The sequence below is a fragment of the Juglans microcarpa x Juglans regia genome, chromosome 4S (assembly GCF_004785595.1).
Source record: "Juglans microcarpa x Juglans regia isolate MS1-56 chromosome 4S, Jm3101_v1.0, whole genome shotgun sequence".
Taxonomy (NCBI): domain Eukaryota; kingdom Viridiplantae; phylum Streptophyta; class Magnoliopsida; order Fagales; family Juglandaceae; genus Juglans; species Juglans microcarpa x Juglans regia.
The window spans coordinates 11436469-11445220 of NC_054601.1; the positions used below are offsets into that span (position 1 = coordinate 11436469).

General features: G+C 35.1%; 1 long non-coding RNA gene across 1 annotated transcript; it reads right to left on the reverse strand.

The window, feature by feature from the left end:
• Positions 1–8047: 8047 nt before the first annotated feature.
• LOC121263860 lies at positions 8048–8360 on the reverse strand. The gene is made up of 2 exons (XR_005940366.1): positions 8226–8360; positions 8048–8101 (listed from the first exon to the last, which is right to left on the reverse strand). It is a non-coding gene; the product is annotated as an uncharacterized LOC121263860 (long non-coding RNA).
• Between the last annotated feature and the right edge of the window lie 392 nt (positions 8361–8752).

An 8752-nucleotide genomic window follows, 5' to 3' on the forward strand; every position in this document is an offset into this window, starting at 1 on the left:
AGAAAACCAATTAGTCTGTAGTTCAAATCAAGGGAAACTAAAATCGGTCGATTCAGTTTCGGTTTTCAAACCGGTAAACCAACCGATTATATATATTTATAGTTTTCTTAATTGTATTCTTATATAAAATAACACCGTTTAACTTAAGTAAGTTAAACAATGTTGTATTATCACTATGCGGTTAGAAAAAAAAAACACAACATCGTTTGGTTTTATAAACAAAATGACATCATTTTGAGTTAGGGCATCAATGCCCTTCGTCCCTTTCCTCTTCTTTCTCATTTCATTGTTCTCCAATCAATTGTCACTCTTAGTCCGTTGCAGTTCGCTCCCTCTCCTCTTCTTGTCATGTATTGCCGCTGTCAAGGCACCATCGTCGGTTGCCCCTTATTACACCAGTAAACTTCTATTCATCACTTCATCTCTCTATATCTCTATGCCTCAGTCCCCCATAGGTTCTCACTTTCTCTCTCTTGTTCTCTATTCAGTTAGTGTCCATTGTCGTAGCACATCCCCTCTTCCATGCGATTTTTGTTAATTTTCAACACCGATAAGCATCTCTCTCCCTCTCTTTCTTTCTCTTTGCTCTTTATTTTCAGTGGCCTTTTTAATTCCCTTTGGTTGTGCCATAGCAAGTCCCTCAAGTTTGCTCCCTCATCTCAGTCCAATTGTAGCCGCAATTCACTGTTGCACGTTACCACATCGATAAGCCCTATCGTCTTGGTTATCGTACCTTTCTTTATGTTATTTTCTCTTAGTCACACGCTCTCTTTGTATCTCTCTCTCTCTTTTTCTAACCTTTGGGGTCTCACTCCCGCAAACACACTTTCTCTTTTTGTTTTGAACCGCAACGAACAAAGGCCATGGAGCCAACTTCTCACCACCAAGGCAATTTTTATTTAGCGCTTATTCGATTTGAGTGTGTTCCATCACGTGATATCCCCAATTTCAAACTCAAATATTAATATTGTCGCTAGATCACAAGGGATAGTAGTTACACCCTTAGACAACATTGCTTCGCTCTCTAATCCATGGTCTACTGCATGAGATTAGGTATGATATCCAAAGTATTAGTCGCATCTTTGCACTGTTATGTGTTTGAGATGAATGATTGCTGGTTGTTGAAATCTTAATGAATTATGTTTGAATGATAGAACCTGTAGGTTGTGTTATTTCTTGTTGGGTTGCTGTTTTGGAGGGTCTCTTGGTTGTGTGAGGTCGATAGAGGAATGTATGAAGAGTGTGGCTATTTGGATTGTTGTTTGACATGTCGGGAGTCGATGATTTGTAGTGCTTTGGGAGGAAAAGATTTGACAGTGTGGCTGTTTGGTTGTTGGGCATGTCGGGGGTAAGTACAAGATGTTTATCTGTTAGATAAGTCAAGTGTATGTTATTTTTGAATGTGTGGGCTGATTGTTGGTTATTTGACAAGTCGGGAAAACGTTTGTTTGACTTAAAAGTATGAATTGTTTGCTTGGCATGTGTGTAGTGCTTAGTTAAGCGAATTTAAGGAGGTTGGGCTAAAATATGTTGTAGGGAGTTTGGAGTTTGTTTTTGCCATAGCTAGAAATCGAGCCATTATCATGGATTGTGTGCTAAACTATAGTTAAGAATTATGAGATTTTACTAGTTAGATTGATTTTGTACTTGTGTAGCTTTGACTGTTTGGTCTCATGCTAGTGCTGTGACGGAAGTCCCGTCTACGCATCAGATGCCTTGGAAAACCAAAGTTATGATCTGGTTCCAGTATGCCAAAAAATCCTCCATCAAAGGTACATTAGTTGGTTTAATTCCTTGTCTAATTACTTGGAGTTTGTGGAAAAGGAGGTGTAAAGGATAATGCTGGAAAAATTTGGAGAGACGTTCGGTTTTGGATAAAGTTATTAGCTAATAAGCTTAGAGCTAAACGTAAATTATTTATGCAAGACATAAAAATTCTTGAAGAATTTTAGATTGAACGTCCGAGAACTGGGGCGAAGGAGGTAAAAATTATGACTTGTTCTAGACCTCTCTCGAGTTGGGTGAAGCTAAACTGTGATGGGAGCTGTCGTAGAAATCCGGGCAACTCGGGAGGTGGTGGAATTATCCGTGATTCTAGCGGTGTGGTTAAAGCAATGTTCTCAACTCATTTTGGGAATGAGACCAACAACAGTACCGAACTTAAGGTGATCATGGAGGGTATTCGTCTTTGCAAGCAATTTCACCTTTTTAATATCATTATTGAAAGTGACTCTCGTATTGTTGTAGACTGGCTTCGAAAAGGGAGATGTACCTTATGGTACCTTTGGGATTTCTGGGATGATCTAAAGGCAGAGCTCGTTGGAATAAACTTTGAGGTAGTTCATCAATATAGGGAAGGAAATGGTGCGGCTGATTTTCTGGCTAGAGAAGGCGAAAGTGGGAAGAATGAGATTTATGAAGGGCATTTTTCTCTCCCAAGATGTCTAAGAGGTATTACGCGTGTTGAGAAGATGGGTCTTCCATACCTGCGTCAATGAGCTAGTGCCCCAGTATTCATACTGTTTTTGGTTGGTCTAGTGTGTGGTTTTTTTAGGCCTGTTTAGTTTCTTTTTCATATAGGCCTGTTTAGATTTTCTTCTATTAGGATTGTTTAGAATTTTATCCTTCGGTGCTTGTCAAATAGGCTTGTTTAGAATTTTGCTTTACTATGTAGGCCTGTTTAGATCTTTGTTTTTGTTTTGTGTTGGTTTCGATTTTTTGGGAGGAGTGCTCTACTAGTTGTTTGGCTTGTAACCACGGTTTTCCTCCGCCATATGTGAGGGATTTTTAAAAAACTTGGGACGGGGTCACTACTGTGTGGCTACCGGCTCTTCGAAAAAAAAATACTATTAGAGTACAAGTTGAAAACGTAGATAATACACTACGAGAGACAGGTAAATGGTGCTTCTATAATAGACTTTGCCTAAAAATAGACTGAGATTGATTTTATGAAGAAAAAAAAAACTTGCATATTTTGTTATGGAACATTGGAAACAACCTTGGTCATTTTATCTGCATTATACATGGTATCCAAATAAGAAAAGACAAAAGTTTTCTATCATTATTGGTGTAAACATGAGCACTTTTGACATTACGATCTCAACTATATAAAAAGGAGCGAGTATAAAATTTGAAAACTTGTATATGATTATATATATGACATGTATATGCTCACAACTCTATTTTGGTAGGAAATGTTGCATTTAAAGACCTCTGGCATGACATTTTGTTTCTGCTTCCGTCTCGACCTTACCACTGGTCTAAAATCGTGGCCTTTGTTATTATGTTTGGTACCAACATCTCTGTTTTTGTGCATTCATTTCGGAAATAAAATGGTTTTCTGTGTGATATTTCTTATGTGCGCACTTGGGGCTATGAAAATAATAAGGAGAAGATTTCACATTTTGTTTATACTCGATTGGTTGTTCGCGTTTGCACAACCCTACCACATGGGTTAAACATGGAATACATTCTGTTATGTTGCTATTCAATTATGCATATACCAAAGGGCTTTTGTATATTTTATTGTTGTAAATAAATTTTTCTGAAGTTCGCTTTGATATTTTGATAATCTGTTTTGCTATGCATTTTGTAACTTGCTCATGTTTACATACTAGTATATGTTCAGTGCTTATTGAGTTAATGATAACTCATCCAATTACCATCAATATTTTCAGATGATTTTGATAGTTCAGCTGAGAATTAAGAATAAGAAGCATTTACATGATTGATTGAGCATAGTGGATTAGGTACCGAAGGGTACTATGATTATTGGAGAATCTTATTCAATAAATTTGAGTTTTTTTGTTGATATGGTATTTTGGGATGTTGAGACTTTTAGGCTGTGTTTATATGTTGAACTGAGCTCAGCTGAGTTGAGTTCTTTTTTAATAGTAGTGAGTTGAGTAAGGAATGGAGTTATGTGAGACCCATCTAAACTGAGTTCAAAGTGTGTTTGGATATTAAGATGAGTTTAATACTTTTTATAGGAAATTGAAAAAGATTGTGAATCCCACGTATAAAGATGTTTTAAGTTGAAAAAGGTTGTGAGTCTCACGTGTAAGAAGATTTTGAGTTGGGATGAGTTTAATAATTTGAGAGTTGGGTGTTTGGATGTTAGACTCAGCTTAAAATTAGACTGAACTCAACTGAACTCAAACGCAGCCTTATTGAGACTTTGTGGAGTTATTGATTAATTATATTGATGTCCTTGTAGAGAAACATGTACGTTTGGTTTGAACAACTTAGTTGATGTTTTATAAAGCCTTTGGAGTATATATTGTATTGTTTGGAGATGATTTTTAAGTAACAAGAACTAACTTCCTAACCCTTCAAATACGGGTGTTACAAACCTGGTGTTTATTATAACTTTTTTGATATATTTTACATCTTGTGTACGTATGAACATCGGTCCCAAGAGTTCATTAACAAAAAACATGCAATAATTGCTTATGAACACAAAGTATTCAATATATGTTGTCAAATTAAAATATTAATACGAAGTCACAAGGTTTGGAGCAAATTACGAAGGGTCCAATTGAGTATGGTTCATTGGAGCAATAAAATAAACCCAAGTGCAATGTGGATCGAACAGCGTGCATGTGTGGAAAATGAAACATATCAGACGAAGAGAATGAGATAAATATATATATATATAATATATATATATATATATATATGCAAAGTTAACATCATAGTACTACATATAGCTAGCTAGCTAGAAATTGCTGTCCTGGATCGTGTAGATCTGTGGTTGGCTTCTAATTATTGCTATTTACACAGCTTATCTAGGATTCAACATCTATCTTATCCAAACTTAGTGTCGAGGCCCATATCTAATATATTAATTAAGCACTTCTTTATTTTTTAATTCAACTATTTGATAAATATACGATCCTAATTACTATAAATTACAATATATATTATACGTACTAACTAGAGGGACTTACAATATATAGAAAAAAGTGCAATAATTGATTGATATTATATAGATTGTTTTTTGAATTATAATCAGCAGTCAAATCAACATGCATCTACAATTACTATCTAATTAATTAATATTATGTTTTTGGAACATTAATCATGTATATATGTGAACAGCCGGCCACTAGAAACAGCCGATACAACTAGCCAAGTGTAAACACAAACTAGTTGCATGGTGGCAGCTGTCGGTCGTGCTGGAAGACACGTTTCACGTTTGGTATTAAAAGACAACGTCGTCGCTAGCGCTCGACCTTTTCGCATTATAGCCAGCTCATTACAAGAAAATTGTCTATTTGTGACCAATTAATTCTAACGAAATGACTACTTACAATTAAAATTACTTACGAATAATCTTTTGATTGTAATAAATTAGTCATAAAAATCCATTTTTCTTGTAGTAGCTGCGTCTTGTAGGACTATATATATATATGTATAGGTGAGGACCAACGTGGTTTGGGTGAAATAGAATTGAGCAGATTAGTAACGTGCACAAACAGAAAAAATAATATGATTTTTTACAAAAGAAAAGAAAAAAAAAAAAAAAAAACCAAAAATTGATTAATGAATAATTTAGTACATAGATCAAAAAATGAAAAAATTAGTTCAATGGAAACTCATCCGTCCAATGACATGCCTAAGTAGCATATTCGCCAAATTATCTGCAAGCAAGAGATATAATAACACTTTGCAGACTTGCATCGACTCATCATTAACAAGGCAAGGCCAAGTAAGCAGGAAGTATACAAAAACTGAACCTAAAATCAATACACCTTTTAGGTTTACTGTATTTGGATCTATACTAAAGAGTCAAAAAGCTTCAACCTTACAATAGCCCCAACAAAATCCTCAGAATCGTTATTCTGAGCCAGATAATCGTGACTGGCGTGGCCGATCTGTGCAGTTTCCTACCTCTGGAGAGAGTAGGGAAGTTGGTGGTCGAATTGAACTGCTATAATGTTTAAATAGCGAAAAGCATCCTTACACAGTTGTAATGTTGTATGCCATAACAAAATGTATTTCAACGAAGACACAAAACCATAAGTTATACTTTCCAAACAAAATCTAGCAAGATAAGTAACTCTCTTTAGATTCAAAGTCAAATTGTTTACTTTCCTCTCAGTTTCATTTACCTGGGTTTCCAAGGTTGCATTCTCCTTATTTCGCATTCACCATCACATGCATAAGCCTTACCAACCTACTCCGCATCTAAAGTCCCTTCTTTTCTGAAATTATAGAGACCTGTCGTATGAAAATCCCTTAAATTTACAACGTGACTTCATTATGTAAAAGAATGATGATATCCAAAGCTGTTGTCAATAATGTGCACCTATGTAGTAACAAGCTAAGCAGATCTATCAGCCTTTGAGTATAGAACAATAGTAGCTGCTAATTTCATTAAAATTGGACATGTGACTTCATAATGCTTAAGAATGATGATATCAAAAACTGTAGTCAACAATGTGTTCGTATGTAGTGACAAACTAAGCACATCTAGCAGCCTCTAAGCATTAAACAATAGTAGCTACTAATGTCATTAAAATTAGAGGTATTTGAATATAATAAGGCGGGTACACTTTACTTCTTGTAATTTTAAAGAAATTAGTAATTGTTGTTAGTTAATGGTCATGCAGAGGTATATGCTAATCCACTGGAGCGATGCGATCTCACTCTGCAACGAACCAATGTAATCTGACTTCTCTTGAATGATCATTTCATTCTTCACTAGTATAACATCTTCATTTGCTTTCTATTATTTGGATTTCTTGTAAATTTGGGACTCTTCATTAAGAGACAGAGAAAGGGCATCAGAAAACAAAGGCAACACAAAATAAAGTATAGTTTGTCAAACTTTCCACTCATAAACACTGGTGATTCTCATTTTTAATATGATTTTTATGATACTCAACAGCACTCTCAATTAAGCCTTAGTAGAAATAAATGGCATCTACACATGGATCGTACTGCCTCACGTCTACATTTGGATGACAAAAAAGAAAACTTTCAATATAGAAAACAAAGAATTTATATGATCTAGATGAGTCATTCATAAATTCAATGGGCCTAGAGAAACAAGTCTAATTTATGACATGCCAAAGGTGCTGAAATAAAATTCAACAACGACCTAAATCACCAATTTAAGAATTCCCAAACTATGGTTCTGTCAACAGTCAGATAATTTTAGCACCTCTTGTAGAAAATTCACAAAACTGAGAAGAAGTGCCCAATATGACTCTTTTAAAGCCATGCAGATAAGCAATCAGATAAATAAATCAACTTAAATAAGTTTCAAACGCGCCAAACCTGGAAACTGTAAAAGAGGCAAATAAAGAGAAACAATTCTATCAAAACCTTAAACACATAGTACAACAAAAGCATATTTTTTTTCATGACCAAAAACATGGGGAGAAACAAAAGAAATGCTCATATATGAAAATTCCCATTTTGTTTCCCAAGAAAAAAAAGCCCGAAAGAGGCTAAAACTGAACATTATCTTCAATGGTCCCAAACCTTAAGATTCCAATCTCTCCAAACTTCCATTTCTTAAAAGTGCGCACACTTGGTCGGTGATCAAAGAGAGTGTAAGAAACAGAGTCACCGAATAAACATCGAATGAAAAAAGGCTCTAAAAAATGGTATGCAAATGGGTGAAGAGAGTGACCTCCGAAATATCTAGATAGTGTCTGAAAATGGAAGCGTTCCGAAAAAGCCTCGCCATACCCAAAACAATTAACTTCTTCAAAATCCATTGAACAGACGAAATGAAAGAGACAAAAACTAAAATCACTACACTCGGTCGAACAGGGGCAAAAATCGACACCCCTGAAAACCAAAATATCAGTAAACCTTAGATTCAGATGTCGAAAAAATAAAGTAAACAAAGCTTTAAATGATTAAAAAAAAATCAAAGAAATTATACCCAAAACCCCTAAAATGCAAAACCATCTAGACAAACCCAAATGCACGAAACACAGGTCCAGTAGAAACTGCAAAAATCCAAACCCAAAACACGATCAAATTTGAAACATGATCAAATCCCGCTTAATATTCACCGTGAGCTTCTTCAAACGTAGTGCAGTGCCGATCGCCTTTGATTTATCAGCATCCACGGCAGCTCCACCTAAATCCACCGCCAACCCCAGAACAAAAAATAAAACCAACTAAATGCACGACTCAAACAAAAACCCAGATTTCAAACACACTCAAGAGCACATGCAAAAGCTAAAGTTTCGAAATTATTTTACCCAAAGACAGCGACGACACCAAGGCCTCACCTTCGACAATGAAACCAGCACATTTATCCGCATCGCAGGCATCGGTGGGCTTTGGCGAACCAGTGTTTAGTAGATCAAAGATTGCAGATACGATTCACGAAGATCAGATATTGCACATTTATCCGCCAACCCCAGTGTATATATATATATATATATACACATACATATATACATACACATAATACATGAGCTGAAACTCTTTTCTTGTCTTTTCTTTCTTTTGGTAGTACGCATAACATATTCGAGAAAATGTTCGTCAAATCCTTTTTCAGGTCTTAATTGGCATGCATGATTAGACATAGATGCAGTATTCAATATAAGAAAATTATTTATTTTTGATTAGTTATTTTTTATCAAAATGAATCTATTTTATTATAAATAATTATTCTAAACGTAAATAATTCATCACAAATATTTATTTTTCTTATAATATTCGTAACATCTACTGATTTACATTAAAACTCGCATTCAGCAACGAGTGAAAGAAAAAGTACTCG